This window comes from Megalopta genalis, chromosome 2 (genome assembly GCF_051020955.1).
Source record: "Megalopta genalis isolate 19385.01 chromosome 2, iyMegGena1_principal, whole genome shotgun sequence".
Lineage (NCBI taxonomy): Eukaryota > Metazoa > Arthropoda > Insecta > Hymenoptera > Halictidae > Megalopta > Megalopta genalis.
Genome location: NC_135014.1, coordinates 22,453,722 through 22,470,360, shown reverse-complemented (window position 1 = coordinate 22,470,360; position 16,639 = coordinate 22,453,722). Strand labels below are relative to the sequence as shown.

At 39.0% G+C, this 16,639-nt stretch overlaps 1 protein-coding gene across 1 annotated transcript in view; it reads right to left on the bottom strand.

Annotated features, from left to right (window-relative positions):
- mAChR-A (muscarinic Acetylcholine Receptor, A-type) overlaps positions 1–14,282 on the bottom strand; it is a 30,689-nt gene extending 16,407 nt beyond the window's left edge. The window contains exons 1-3 of the mRNA XM_033470902.2: positions 13,732–14,282; positions 13,031–13,229; positions 262–387 (exon numbers count right to left, since the gene is read on the bottom strand). The gene's annotated coding sequence lies outside the window, so the exon portion shown is untranslated. The remainder of the gene's footprint in view (positions 1–261; positions 388–13,030; positions 13,230–13,731) is intronic.
- Positions 14,283–16,639: the final 2,357 nt, after the last annotated feature.

Sequence of the window (16,639 nt, the reverse complement as noted above, 5' to 3'; positions counted from 1 at the left end):
GAGAATTTACCTGGACTTCTTTCACGCTTTAATTTCTGCTACAAAACTGAACGAAGCAATCGGAAATTTCAGTTAATCGTCAGTAACAATATTTATACCCTGGGTCCAAGTGGACCCAGCGTTAAAGTGTCAAAGATCCGACATTCCCAAAGAACTTTTTACTAATTGAAACAAAGCAGAGAAAACCTGATACTTGGAGCCACCGGTAATCCCGGTGCACCAGTTAAGGATTAAATTGATACAATAAGTCAGATTCATTACCATTTAAGGAATCCATAAAAATATCCAGCGCACTGTTGCCATCGTCGACGGAAGTTTCCCTTAGAATGTGCACGTCAGTATATGCAGCGAAACGGGAAGAAGTCATTTTGAACATTTATGAAGTCCCTGTAACATTCGAAACGTTCTTTTAAATATGCGTACGATGGAGTTTGATGCTTTAAATAAAAATCGCAAGATATATAAACGAAAAATACGTTGACTGTATTGTGTGTTCACTGTAAAAAATATACAATTATTATTATAAATATACGTATAGTTCATTTTCTTCGAGAAATTGAACGTCACATAGTGCTAGGCTGCGAAGACGAATATTCAGTATAAAGTATGTCACTTTTAAATTAAAACTTCTCATGAACCATTGATTATTTTAACCTTATACCTTAATACTTTATTACGCAGATCGTTCCGAAGAATCGATTCGTGTAAAAAATATGCATTCTATTTTAAAAAAGAATTGACCTTCCAATCTTCGAAGATTCTGCAACTTATAACAAAACGATTCTATCCCTAGAAATAACGAAGATAACGGAAGCAATCGTATGCGATAGTTACCACAGTAACTCGACTAATTTTAACGATGGTAAATGCGACGAAATCGGCAAGCTATTGTAATCACTCATGGTACAAATCTAGTTGAGTATATCATCGATACAATTTAATAAAGACGTTAAAATAAAAGAAAGAATATGTAATGTAATGTAAATGAACGAAAATTGCATATCTTTCAGGGAGTCATTGTAAAATAGAAGCTTCAAACTTCAATGAATGTAGCTTATAATGATATATTTACTTGCTACAAACGTTTATTAAATAATATAAAGCATTATTAGATTATATAATGTGTGTCTATTGAATAATATAATGTACGTATATTGAATAATATAATGTGTGTTGTGCAGATGTTGAGAGAGAAAGAATTACGCGTGACAAAAGTAGAAGCTTCGAGCTTTAAAATGAGTCAAGGTTCATCGTCGTGCGATATTTTTTAACGAAATTATGAATGACGACAATTCGTCAAAAATCGGGAAAGTGTTGTTGAGACTTTTTTGAAGCTGCCGCATATCGAGCGTCCGCGTTATCTTGTCCATCATCGCGTGACATCCCCTATACGGTGGTTAAATTTACAACTGTTCCAAATTAGCTTACTCACCCCTGCCTCATTCTAGTTCCGCTATAAACGCGAAAGCTTTCAAAAATCAGACCTTCGGTTATCGATATTCTCTCGGCCGATAAATGCCCCCGAGTACGAAAGACATTTATTATTCGAAGAGTTGGCAGCCACGTATCCTCTAAATTCGTATTTCTAGTGATACAACATGGTTTATTATTAAATGGCATGCCCACACGTCAATAACTTTACATTAGTTCTCCTTATTCAGGCTATAAATAATTTTCCGATATTGTTTCGTCCTCGCACGCGTAAGCGCCTGTAAACTGTGTTAAGCGATAGTTCTCTTCGTTTTATAAATATTATCTTAGGAGTGGATTAGCTATGGCCGATGGGAAACGCCGCGTAATAATATCTTTGGTGGCCTGATTCGAATCGATTTTTTCTCTTTGCTATTCCTTACTCGTAGAGTGACGTATACAGGGTGTCCCAAAATTATTGTACCAGCGAGAAACGAGGGGTTCCTGAGGCCATTTTAAGTAACTTTTTCCTCAGCGAAAATGCGATCCGCGGCTTCGTTTACGAGTTATTAACGAAAAACAATGACCAATGAGAGGCGAGCTCGGCTCGCGCGAGGCGGCCGAGCCAATCAGCGGAACTGGGCTTCGATCGCTCGTTGGCTCGGCCGCCTTGCGCCAGCTAATCTTGCCGCTCATTGGTCAGTGTTTGTTCGTTAGTAACTCGTAAACGAAGCCGCGGATCGCATTTTCGCTGAGGAAAAAGTTACTTCAAATGACCTCAGGAACCCCTCATTTCCCCCTTGTACAATAATTTTGGGACACCCTGTAGATCGCTGCGATAGTTTGAAGGAAACGAGACTGCCTGCTCTGCGAACGCTCTAAAAATTGTTTTCTGTCCAATGGAAATATGGCGGTGCTGGGTTTCATTCGGAAGAATATACTGATTCATTAGCGACACACCGATCGATAAGTTGCATAGTGCTCGGATATTTGATATATGGGACAATATGATTGCGGATATTTTACGAAAATTCGTGACACGTGAAATAAAAGAAACACTGAATTATCAATACACTTCCCAAAACAGAAAAATGTAAGCAAACCGGAAACAGCGCTATACGAAAGTCTATGAACAATTACCAGGAAAGTATTAAAATCAAATGTTGCATCTCAATGGTGATAACTAGACCGCGATTACTTTATGCAAAACAAAAATTATCTACGCCGATTATAAGATGATAAAACACAATTATAAGATTCTCAATAATTTTAATTAGTGCGTCAAACTCACAGTCCTTGATAAAATCGTAAGAAACCATGAAGCGAATCATCTCGAAACTTTCAGGCCAATTTGCCCCATATTCAGAAAGTATGTACAATTTTTTTTCGTTGAGAAACAGCTGGTACACTACGTGCAAGTAAACATTTGCGTACGATCTCGTCGCTGACGATCGATTCTTCGCGCAAAATAAAAATTGTCTGCATCTGTTGCAAGAGACAGAGGAGACACTTAGGAAGCTAATCGTTCCTTTGATAGTCATAGTAGGCCTATTTATGAATGAGCAGTGCCATGTGTGGATCGTCTTAGATCGATCTATTTACATGAAAAAACGTGTTTCGGTAACAACTGTGACGTAAACCCTGCTCCCGCGGCTCTTAAAAGTCGCGGACAGAGGCGACTCCGGGATTCTAAGGCCCTTAGGCCAGGCCACGCACTGCCGTACGAACGTACGACACAAAACGCGATGTTCGAGAATTCGATTCGGAACGCGACGAGATTTGTTCGAGCGCCAGGCACCGGAAGGGTGCCACATAAAACGCAATGATCTTCCAGTCGGTCTCGAATTGCCGACTTTCCCGAGAAAGAACGGACGCGACAAGGATCCAAGGTTCGAGCACGGAAATAACAAAAAGCAGCCCTCGCGGTTGGGCGGATCTCGTAGAACGAAATCAATTCTCGGGAACAGGGCTTACACGATTGGGCTCACAATCCTCGTCAATTATTACAAATTAGACGGCCGTATCCGAGAGCCCGCGCTCTTCACACAATTTTCGCGACGCAACGGTTCTTCGTTCGCAGCGCATGCTTGTCGATAGGGCAAGTGCATTACTGCGGTTTCCCAATGAAGGAGAACATTGACAGAGAAAATAAGACCTTTTACGCCAATAAATTGACAACTTGAGCTATACCTATTATTCTTTAACTTGAATATTTAATTCTCTCAAAATATTGGATCTCTGAAAGCTCAAAGAGCCTAGCCGATTAAGTTGGTCGAAATTGCTCTTAGAGGTCTTTTAATGAGTATAATACCGTTCGATAGCTGACCAAGGAATACTCGTCCGTGCAAAATTTCAACCCTGTGACTTGTCCGTGAGGGTAGTTGCAGGGTAAATTAGATTTGGACGCTTTTCCGCTCATTTTTCCCCTTCGGTGACTTTTTAAAATTTTGAAAAAAATGTGGCTTATTTCGGACATCGAGCCGCATAATATAGAATTTTTTCAGATTTTTCGGTTGCAAGCTGTGGTTATCAAAAATGGAAAACCAAAGAAGGTCGGATTTTAGTAGTAACTTTCTTCCTCGCAGCAAAAACGTCGATAAATTCGTTTTTCATTTTTTTTTTAATGATGACGCAGTTCTACGAAAAATCTGAGAAAAATTGATCGCACTGCTTGTGATAGTACCTTATCAGGGAATTAATATCAGGATGGCATAGTATTTTTGTTTTCAAGATATCTTCAATTTTCCGATTTTTTATCGAAGTAATGATTACCTTAAAATTATAAAATAACTTCTAAAAATACCGCTAAAACGAACAGTTTATTATCAATCGTCGAAATATAAATGTCTTTCGAATCAGCGTTCACAGCTACCGTTGCGAGTATTTCATAAGACTCGACGTTCCCATAAGCTTCCGAATATCAAAAGTCAATAAATGAATTAAAACTGCGATTGCGGTTACTAGTACGTCATAAATTATCAATATTAAATATACAAAAAATTACGAGATTCATTTTTAGAAGATTACACGCTGTAAAATGTTAGATTTGATTACTTTTACAAAATACCGCAGTATTCGGGCCGTCCGCGGTAATACCCACACTCACCCTACGAGAATTTCCGGCGATCGTACAGCAACCCGATGCATCGCAAATACTTTCGAGGAGACACGAAATCGCGAAGCGTAGATGTCCGACGCAATTACGAACGACTGCCGTTTTGCGTTCCCGAGACGGAACGGAAAATCGACGCGCACGGCACGTGAAGTTCGAATGCACGCGCACAGGAGCGCGGTAACGGCCGCCGCAATGTTACCCGACCGAAACGCGAAGTCCGAGAACACGACGAGAGTCACCGCACTCTTTCCTCTCTCAGCTACATCCCCGAGGAGAACGGCCGAGTTCGAAATTTCAGCCGAGACCAACGCAAACCGAATGTAGCGTGAAACGAGAAGCGTCTCGGCGCCCGAAACGAGAAGCCGTTTGGTTCTTGCGCGACGATTTTCCGAGCCAGCTCGCGAGGAATAAGAAAATATCACTGGACGATTCTCACTGTTTCTCGCGACCATTCGTTTGCCTGGTTGATTATCTCAAGGCAACAAGATCGGGCCCGGCTGGAATCGGGGCCAGAACGTAATTCGCGATCGCACTCGCAATTTAACCAAAGACGAAGACGCGTCGTCGCGTCACTGCAGATCGCACGGCAGTGTCGCTTCCGGGTTTCGACAATGCAAGGAGAGCTTCTCCTACGTACCCCACCCGACTCATTACCATGGATTAGCCTAATTGGCCTGCCTCGCGCGCGTAATACGAACGCAAAGGATCGCCCCGAAGTGATCTCTGCGGCCCCGGCCTGTTTTTACCATCGCCTTGGCGACCGAAGGATGAATTGTCCCCGGGCCGCGTCCACGCCACCCATTCATGCAGAATCCCTTCTTGCACGGGGCGAGACATCAGCAAGACGACGGAAATGGAGCCCTTGACGATTTTGGTCTTCGCGGAACTCCGGTGTCAACAGGGTTGTAAAGTTCGAGGTTTGGGGGAATAGGAAGGGAAAGCGTTTCGTTCGGGTCCCGTTAGAGGACTCATCAGTAAGGCTTCTCTAGCGGGCCCTGATTTGACGCAGGGATGCCGGAAGGACGGATAAAGTTGTGCGTACACGAACTAAGCGGATAGGCTACTTGCGGAAAGGGAGAATCCATCTGCTGGCGAGCCTGCAGGTAGCCGACACAAGGGTTTTTGAGGTTTTTGGGTCTTGGTCGTCTCCGAGTTCTCTGGCCGCTGTGTGATCGCCCCCTTCTCTTTACCCTGGCACGGGATTCGTGGGGTAGCCAACACTATGAAGGGACGTTTGTCCTTAACCCTTTGGAGCCTGACTTATTTTTTGCTAATTTGCGTTATATCTGAAGTCAAGTTTTTCGTATATGCAGATGCTAATGACAGGAAATGTTGATTTTATTAGTGTAGGTTATTCCTTTTAGACGCTAAGGGGCATATATGTAAACAAATATGTGCATGGTATGCACTTTAAGACTGGTATATTCGTGTATTGTGGAAAAATGGGATTAATTTCTCCCAATAGGTGTACGAAATATATAGTTGGAACACATATGTCCCGATAGTCTCCAAAGAGTTAAGACGGATGTCCACCTGAAAGTAAAACTCTCGACAGTTGCTCTATAATTTCGTATATGCGGGACCCGTCAGACCCTTTACCCCTTCCCGCCCTTACTGTAGGATAGATACTCTCACAGTACGAAACTGATTCGTTTTACGAGAGTAGTTGTGAGAATAGCCTCGAGACTCCGGATACAGCTAAGCAAGACGCGGGGGCAGAGATAAAGGGTCTGGCGGATCCCGAATATACGAAACTATGCAGTCCCAAAAATGTTTTGCAGTTCAGAAATGGGTTCCTGAAGTCATTCGAAGCAACTTTTTCCTTAGCGAAAATGCGACCCGAGGCTTCGTTTACGAGATATTAACGAAAAATAATGACCAATGAGAGGCGAGCTCGGCTGGCGCGAGGCGGCCCAGTCAACGAGCGCACGGAGCTCAGTTCCGCTCATTGGCTCGGCCGTTTCGCGCCAGCTGGTCACGCCTCTCATTGGTCATTGTTTTTCGTTAATATCTCGTAAACGAAGCCGCGGATTGCATTTTCGCTAAGGAGAAAGTTGTTTCGAATGACCCCAGGAACCTTCCATTTCCGGATTTCGAGACATTTTTGGGACACCCTGTAGTACAACTGCCGAGAGTTTTACTCTCAGATGAGCACCCGTCTTTATGACGGGAGCATCCAATAGAGTGCATTCGAGGGGCTGGTTCTGTACCTGGCGCGCTCCTGCAAACTCGACCTTACACGGTGCACGCAATTCATGATAAACGAAATAAACAATAATCGATTCAAAATTTCCTCGGGGAGTGCTCTCAAGGCCTACGAATGCGCGTGGCGCCGGCGGTTTGAAAAATCGAGATACAGTAAATTTTCTCCGATTGTCTCTCGGCTTGTAAAAAAAAATGGACAATTTGGGAACAGGGGATTATTCGAACCTTGCGACTCGTTTTTTTGTTGTTGTTGACAATCGGTGACTGTAAAAACGAGCCGCGAGGATCGAATAATCGTATCTCTTCTTCCAAAAATTGCCAACTTTTGTTTAGAAACCGAGGGACAATTGGAGAAAATTTACTGTCGGAGCCAATCGAACCGCTATAATTACTGTCGCTATAATTAGAGCACCTGCGGTCAGACGAACCTTTAAAAACTGCGGGTTCCTCTGCATATATCTTGTAAATAGCTCGATTGGTATTTGTACAAGGGGCTTTAGATGGACATTCAACTTTGACCCATGGCCATCGTGGCCCCAGCCGGCCTCGCATCCAAGCCCGGTTACTAAAGTGAAAGTGTCAATTCACACTTTCGCAGCCTTTTTTTGATTCACAACCCCTTCTCAAAGTCTTTTTTTGCTCTACGCCCCTTTCGGCTGAACTATCACCGTTATAAAAACGACTAAATATAACAGCTGTCTGTTCCACGGATGCCTCTGCGAAACTTGATATTGCGTTGTGAACATATGCAGTCTGCTTCTGTAAACATTTGCTCAACATCCTTCATTGTTGGAGGGGTATACTGATTTTGAATCTCCGGGACATCAATTTTCTTTGTTTACGGATCCTTAATGTATAAGTACAAATAAAGTGTAAGTAAAGTATAAGCAAAGTATGAGTAAACTATAAGGAAACTATTAAGTAAACTGTAAGCAGAACTATAAGTAAAATATAAGTAAACTACAAGTAAACTATAAGTAAAATACAAGTGAACTACAAGTAAACTATAAGCAGAACTATAAGTAAAATATAAGTAAACTACAAGTAAACTATTAACTAAACTAGAAGCAAAGCTATAAATAAACTATTAAGTAAACTAGAAGCAGAACTATAAGTAAAATATAAGTAAACTATATGTAAACTATAAGTAAACTATAAGTAAACTATAAGTAAACTAGAAGCAAAACTATAAGTACAATATAAATAAACTATAAGTAAAATACAGAACGTGAGTGCGAAGCGATTTGTTTAAATTCGTCAAAATGACAAAGTAATAAATGCAGTTGTTCTCGAAACCTCATTTTTCGAAACGGTTGACACGATACCTCAAGTTCGATAATAGTTGATCAATTGATCTGAAAGTAGAACATCTTCAGCACGCGTTCTCTTGTTGTGTGAGCCAACATTTTTAACATCCCCCGCTTTTTTCTTATATTCTCGCCATAGTAAAGACGAAAGAATATTTAAAAGGCCGATAATGTCAGTTCAAAATATTGTCTCGTTTTGTAAATAATCGAGATTATTATGTTACTTTGGTATTTGGTTCGCTGTTTCATGAATTCATTCAAAATGTTTTGATACGCGTACATTGCATAGCTTGCCAAAATAAGTTTGTACGAATTCATGAAATAATAGAATTGTATATGAAATAGCTTCATATAAAGTAATAAAGTTATATGAGATAATACGAAGATAAAATTATATCAAATACATTTGTATTAATATATGACAGAAGCTGTTGAAAATAACCACGATAAATTCTATCTTTTAGAATTGTGTTAATTATGAAGCAGCTAAAATGTCGAAGTAGACAGCGCCTTCAGAGTACTCGATGTAAAGTGATCAAATATTACAGAATTTTCATAATGAAGATCCTGAAGATTCAACTAACGCTATCTTATATTCATGCTATCTCTAATGTTTACTTCTGTTCAGTTTATCATTCATGATTATTGACACCTGTAAGTTTGTAAAATAGAAGAAAACCTGCATATTAATGCAAATTATTATTCGCGTTATTATTCCACGTTCATCTCGCATGGAATCTTATAATTCGATGCGCGAGAAATTTCTCTTTCCTTCAGACATTTATAAAACGATTGATGAAAATACGGTCTAAAGATCTGTGCCGCAATCTTCATCGAAGGGAGCAAAACAATTACCCACTCGACTTGGTGTTTTCAAGTAAACAGTTTGAAGAAGCGAGTCAAGTGTCATAACACGGTGAAAGGGGTCGGCCCGCGGCCGGGTCACGCGCGATAATAAAATTTGATAACTGTGGCAATTACCAATGCGACGGCGTGAAATTTACGTGCTTTCAGAAAGGACACTTTGACGATGCTGCATAAAAAACGGGGCGTCCTGATCCGCTAGAGCAATACAAACTATAATAATTTACAACACAATAGTTTTATATAATAACACATTATTTATATAGAATATTTTTAACTTATTTTTGTTGTAACTTTTAGTGTAATGAAAACATATGTTAAGTTTCGAACTAATCAACTTAATAATCAACCTAATAACAGTCTTCTAAATATAAGTGTTATTCGTTCTCTTTCTAAATCGAGAGAAGTATTTAATCTTCTGTCATCAAAATCTAAGGATGAAAATAATTGAAAACGTACGAGGAACAAAAAAATAGTCTCGTTTTATTAGGAAAATATTTAAGCGGAAACAAGCGCTAATCTGTATAGCTGTGAAAGAAATGGTAGTTCAAGGTGTCAATAAAAAATAATGAAAGCAATAAAACAAGCAATTTCCACGTTGAATGTATCGAAAACGATCTCTCTCCTCGATGTAGTTTATTATACTAATCAGAGAAGATTTAAAGTGCCACTTCAATCGATGATTGTTCTGTTAACTGAATACTCGTTTCATTGATCAGCACAGATAACCGATTTATTTCATATGCTATAACGTAACTCCGTGTCCTGTGATAACTTTCATTGATCTGCCAATGAGGAGCCAGTTAAGATCAATGAAGATAATTATCCATCGACGATGGTATAAATGACGTTCGACATTATTAACTGGTACACTATAGTGGCCGTGGAGTAATCAGAATCAAACAAAGGAAACGTTTCATGACGAGTAATTTCTATGTTAATCAGAACAGATGGTTATATATTTCCTTGATTATTTAATATTGAAATTAACATCAAGCCATTTGTTAATCGCGACTATTGGATTATTCAAGTCATCCATTAATCACGATTACTGGATCATTTAGGTTGTTCGTTAACCATAATTATTGAATTATTTGCGTTTCCTGATTAATCCTGACCACCGGATTGTTTAAATTATTCATTATTCACGATAGCTGGATCATTTACGTTTTTCAATAATTATGATCGCTGGATTATTTGAATTATTCATTATGCTGGATTGCTGGATCATTTAATTTATTCAAAAATCACTTGAGCTCTGTTCATTATGTCGGAGTATTTGTTATTTACGAATCATGATTACTGGATTGCTTTGCAATGGTAACCATAAATCGTGAATGTATTTGCACATTAGTCGCAATGGTTAATTATCGATTGGACCGCTCTATTTCCAACAGTGATTTTAAGCAATATCGATTTCTGTCGAGAGAGTGATGGAAATCAAGTACTATGGCGTAAATGGAATAAAAATCGCGCAAGCTGAAAGCTCGGGCGACCGTCATGTCACGGAGTGTGTTAAGGTGCAAACTGAAAACGGTATCAGCAACATTTCAAAGGAATCGCATTTCCTTTGTCCCTCTGTGTCTTGAGCACTCATGGCCCATGGCATTTATTCACATTGTTTTTCATCGATACATTCATCGAGTCACGTGTCTCGGCGAGCTGAGTCGAGGCTCCCTGTTTCGCTCTATTTAAGCACACTGAAAGCCCAATCAGAGTAGAAAATTACAACGAAGATCTGTTTAACAAAAAATGCTCCACTTTATGTTACAGTAAGCAGATGATACGCTTCGGTATCCATTGTAATACGCACAAGATTTCTTTGACGATTGACAATATAATAATGCACCCGCTGATTTAATCTTAATTAGTGCGTACAATATGTAATGAAAACGTTATTTAACGAAAGCCTTTTTCTTCGCCGTTCTATCGCATTTTCCCTCCAATAATCGTTAATTATAAATCGCCTGTAGTAAATCAAGAGTTTATTGTCACTTATGTGTGGGCGTGTGTGAACATTGAATAGCGATAAAATCAAAAGAAAGAAGAGATTAATTTGTAAGAAAAGCGATTAAATCCTGCTTCGTGTGACTCTGTACCTCAAGTTTTTTATAGATTATAGTTCAAGATATTTCAGTGAGTTCGCAAGCTTGTATCGTTCGCAATTTTTAGTTACACAGTTTTTCATATAAGTGAAATGAAGAAATCGAAAGAAGACTATGGGAGAATGCGAAGATGTGCTGAATTTTATTTTTCATGTATGAAAGTTTTTATGAGATACGTATCATCTTATTTATTTCTATAACGCAGACTAATTACAGCCTATTAAATATCTTTTCGCATTCTAAATAAAAGATGCAAAAAGAAGTGTTAATCTAATTCTATATAAATCATTTGCTCACTTTATACGTACATATACGAACCATATTCGCGAACGCATAAAAATTAACAAAATGGTTGTACATAATCGTGGTAATAATCGCAATAAAAGTTTCGGGAACATCGCGGAGTTTCTGCTGCATAATATTGCATGATTTTGTGTTTTTGATTACCTTATTTGCGTTTCCAGGTGAGCAAATATAACAACCGTCGCAATTAACTCAGAGTCTGGCCAATTTTAATTGACAGGTTAATCAACGCCAATAAAATGTCCAACATTTTTGCTTTTCTTTCTTATTTTTTTTTAAACGTGTGCACTGCACGTTGAAGATGATTATTTTGTACGAAATTGAATAACGTATTACAACTGTTTGTAATATTCGACGATGTAATTCCGTATTTATTTGAAAAGGCGCACCAAGAACAGTTTAATTTATCATTGTAATTGTACAGAGAGCTTGAAAGAGAGTTTTTAATTTATTATTGAATTTGCAAAAAGAACTCGATAATTTTTATCAGTTTTACCGAATAGGACATAATGATCAAAGCATAACACAAATTAAGATTAATGAACTTCTTATTAAATTTTTAAAGTATAAAAACTCGGACTGTGCGTAAAAATCAAAATTAAAAATCACACCTTAGTGCAACCAAGGACATTTGATATTATAACAATACCGAAAATTCTTTCTTCATTTCACATCAAACCATAAATGACGAAATCTACACACAAAAATTTATTCGAGCCAAATGAAGGATACGCAGAATGAAGAAACATAAAAATACTGGACTCACAGCCATTTGAAATCATCTTTATTATTTATTTATAATTAGTTTGTACATACACATATCTACAAATGTATTCACAAATGCCAATGGTTTCGTATCTCTTAGGTTACAATTTCGGCACCGTCCATTTTTCAAAACAAAATCAACCGATGCAACTTCCTTCGTGCGTCAGAAATCGTAACAACGAATTTAAGCTAACGAAAAACACTGAGAAGACGATAATGTAAATACAACGAGAGAAGGGTAGCGTGCAGTGTGTACAAAAAGGGTCGGTACCAACGCCCTGTTTTCAAATTCGATCAAACTCTAATATTTATTCGCCAAAAAAAATCCACAAAATCACACGGACATCGAGCATCTTCAATTTTTCAATTACGTATACCATATAATCACGAATGCTATCTATATCCAACATGCACTATTTAACAAATGACAAGCCATTACATCGTCGTAATGTTTCTCCGCTATTAAAACGGTCTCCAGACACGTGTAAAGCACTTTGTACAATTCAAATTACACGTAACAAAATGAAACGTAACGTAATTTAACGAGCAACCTAATTGAGATCGGAAATAATGCTTTCTATGAATTCGAGAATGGATGATAACATCAAAAAATAAGATACAAATCTCGAAGAGATATAACACGGTGTGGAAAAACATAATACGATCTAAACAAAATATAACAAGTTAACAATAAACAGTTAACAACAGCGTTTACAACGTCCCTGTATTTAGAGTTGACCTATTAAACCTGCACAGAAAATACCGAAGTTTTTCCAGAAAACAGAACAAAAGCCACGATCAACTTGCTAGGGACAATACTAACGATCCTTACAGCATAAATCGACTAGCAACACCAACTTACAAGCTACACCACGTTATACACGTTCCATCGGCCAAAGTAGCCCCCCCCCTCTCCGTACGGAGCAACAATAAATCGTAATTCGAATAATCATTACCTTGTTCCATGTGTTCACACATAGCACTAAATCACTGGTATAAAATTCATCGGTTCCATAATTGTACAACACATTTTACATGTCTCCTGGCCTCGCGTTCATTACGTTACGTTCGTTACGTCCAGAATAGTGCTGCTCGTGGTAGAAACGAAACGGTAATCGTGGGAGAACATATTGCAGAACCGTATCCGCGGGCCCGCTGTTCGAATATCGGAACAAAGCAATATAAGGCGTGGTGGGCGACCAGTTGTTGGTTAGGGAGGTAGGCGAAAACAAAGGCGAACGGGAGAAATTCAATGGTTCGCGTGGCAAGACAATCGGATCCGAGTGCCGTGGCTGACGGTCGAGCCGACAAAAAATCGGGAACATCGAAAATGAAAACAAACGGGAAGGAAAAAGGAAAAAAAAAGCGAACGAAGCCGAGCGAATGTAATAATTCACGGGGCTGGGTCGATACCGGATAAACAGCGTGCTGTCAACAAAATGTTCCGCGGGGATGGAAGGGACGCGGCCTCGGTGGAACGCGATCGAGAATCAAAGAAAAACTTTCCGCGGCCTGTGAGAATTCCACTTGGACCCGTGTAACGCGGGTCGGGGCGAGAACACGGGGCTGGGAGGGCACGGTTTGTGTCGTGCAGAGAAATCTCAGTCACTGAACGGGCCAGCACACACAGGCCCCGCCGTCCGTGGATGGACCGTACCGAGGGCAAACCGTTGCGTGCATCGGTGCACGGAAATATTTTCAGCCGATGATCGAACACCGTGGAGGATCCGTTGCGCGAGAGGCTGCCGCTCTTTTCCGCCGATCATCGGCGACACACATTCCCGTCGCTCTCGATTCACTCGAGCCCGAACCTAAACCCAAAGAGGATAGACAACACAACAAGTAGACGACACACGGAACAAGAGAGGACCAACCGCGTGTATGTTATATAATGTACCCGCGTACGTGTATATGCGTGAGAGTAAGTGAGCAAATAACTGAGAAAGAGAGAAATCGAGAAAGAGGTAAACGTGGAGAGAGAGACAGAGAGAGAGAGAGAGAGAGAGTGAGTGAGTGAGTGAGTGAGTGAGTGAGAGAGAGAGAGAAAGACTGCGAGGGTGGGTGAGGGAAAGAGAAATAGAGAAGAAAGAGAGAGAGAGAAGCAGAGCGAAGGAGAGAAGAGGACGCAAAGCAACGATGATTGCACGAAGGATGCGTTCGCGACGGAAGTACGAGGCACACTAAGGGCGTGGGCAACCGGAGCAAGGCCGGTGTTGAGTTCCGAGGGGAGGACCACATTGATTTTGATTTTCGAAGCGCGCGCATGAGTCGAGTCTTCGTGTTCAGCCCATTCATACGTATGGGACATTGGTCCTTGCCTACTAGATACTATTCTCTGGATCGCCACACGCCGCGTTCCGAATTTTTACACTTCCCAGCTCCTCCCAAACTACCCGGAATTTCGAAATCGAACACAAGATACTGTGTATTCGTGCGGCGAAATTGATTTTGTCGCCCGCGAAACAACGGCGATGACACATACGCTAACATTTCTGCTGGTTTTCAAAATGTTTTTCAAACGATGGGGAAGGTGTTGCCTTCAGCCGCGTCTGCGAATTCTCTTTTATGGCTTCGATCGAGTCAAAACGCCTTCCCCGAAGCGGTAATTTGAGAGAGGAGTGTCTAAAGGAAAGAAGACGCGGGTGTGATACTAGGAACAATAAAGAGAGAAGCAAAGGCAATAGAGAATCAAACATATAATTTTTAATTGGCGATTCATAGTATTAATAGTATAACTTCAAAATTTTTTTTTAATATGTTTCTTAAATTCGTTATATGAGTATTGTATTTCATTTGAGTTATTTTATGTTATTTTAACTTATTTTAATTATTTTATTCTATGTTATTTCATCTTATTTTAGTTATTTCATTTTATTGGTATGTTGATATGTAAGGAGATGGACCACTTATAAACCGTAAGGAAATTCAATAAAGTTCATTACTAGAAACAATAGAAATAGTTTTAGCCAAGAAGGAATAAGGAAAGAAGGGGAAGGAAGAGATACGGGGAAAGGGAAAATGTGAGGCAATGTAATAAAATAAAGGAGTCAAGGTATAACGAAAAATAGAAATTTGTAAGGGAGGTAGATAGAGCGAAGTAGCTAGAAGAAAAAGGAAGGAAGAGTTCGCAATATCTTATGGCGAGAGCAAGGTGCGGTAATATGGAAGAGAGGAACATGTATTGGAGAACGGATGAGAAGATGCGATATTTGCGAAAGAGAAAGGATCAATGAAACACCTGTTAAAAGATTGCGAAGAGATGGAAGAGACAGATCTGAGTGTAGGAAGAGTATTGCGGGGCAAGACGGGAAAAAAAATTGTAGAATAGCTTAGGAATGTAAAAAATATAGTTTCTAGAGCGATACGTAAATAGATCTAGAGATGTATAGGATTGTACACAAAAAAATAAGGCCAAGATGTAGAATAAATTTGTTTCATTTCAGGCACCGTTTTCAAGAAAAATGAGTTTGAAAATTAAGCGGAGACGCGCCTGTTGAATAGCGGAGATGATCACTGAAGCGTCTGATCAAGACCAACCGATTCTACTTATTGTAGCATACGCGAACCTGGCGTATCTCTATCTGATTCTTTTCTGATGCAAAACCTCAAATGAACAAATTTTATTCTATATTTTTGTCTGATTATTTAAATGCAACCACAAGTAAGTTTTATGTATGACACCGTGCATATATTTGTAAAATCAAATAAACGTGTAAAATAATATTATATTTTCATTAATAAGGAAGTAAATAATTATTTGAAATTAACTAATGTAATACAGTTTAAGAAATGATCTCTAAAAACAGCTTCAGTTTCTATTTCAGATACTATTTTAACCAGCACCGCACTGACACTGGCGTACACAACAAGTAGAAGCGGTAAGCCGTGAGCAGACACTTTAGCCGTCCTGGCTTAAAAGTTTCTTTGGCACCCGTACCTTATGAACTTTTAAAATTGTTTTTCTTAAAAACGGAATTCTGTAGAAAAATGTTTTATCTCTTCGGTTTACTTTTTCATATAGTTCTAATTATACTATGAACACTAGATACAATCCCCTATATTTTCAGTTTTTGTGAACAATTTCGGATAAGTGAAAATGAATACATTTTCACTTATATGTTTATCAATACATTCTTTCCTGATTTTAGCTATTAAAATGAGATTCTTTATGCAAAATAGAAATTGCTTGCATTAATTAAACGGCACAGGAGGTGCACATGTAAACATACGCTTAATTTCTTAACAATTTTACATGAATATAAAAATTAATTTGAAAACAACTAGAAATTAGTTTTATTAAAAACAAAGCAACAGCGTTTCTGAACGCTTTAAATGCTTTCTAATGTTTTTTATTACATCACAAGATTTTTATTTTTATTACATTACAAGAAATATGATATACATATTTGAATTTACTTATTTTCTACTGCATTGTCGATTGATGTATCGATTGGAATTAATAGACATTTCAAATTTTTAATACTGAAAATAATGAACAACTTTTTTCCAGTTTTTCTTTTCCTCTAAGAAAATGTGCTGTTAGAAATTTTAGAAAATACAAATCC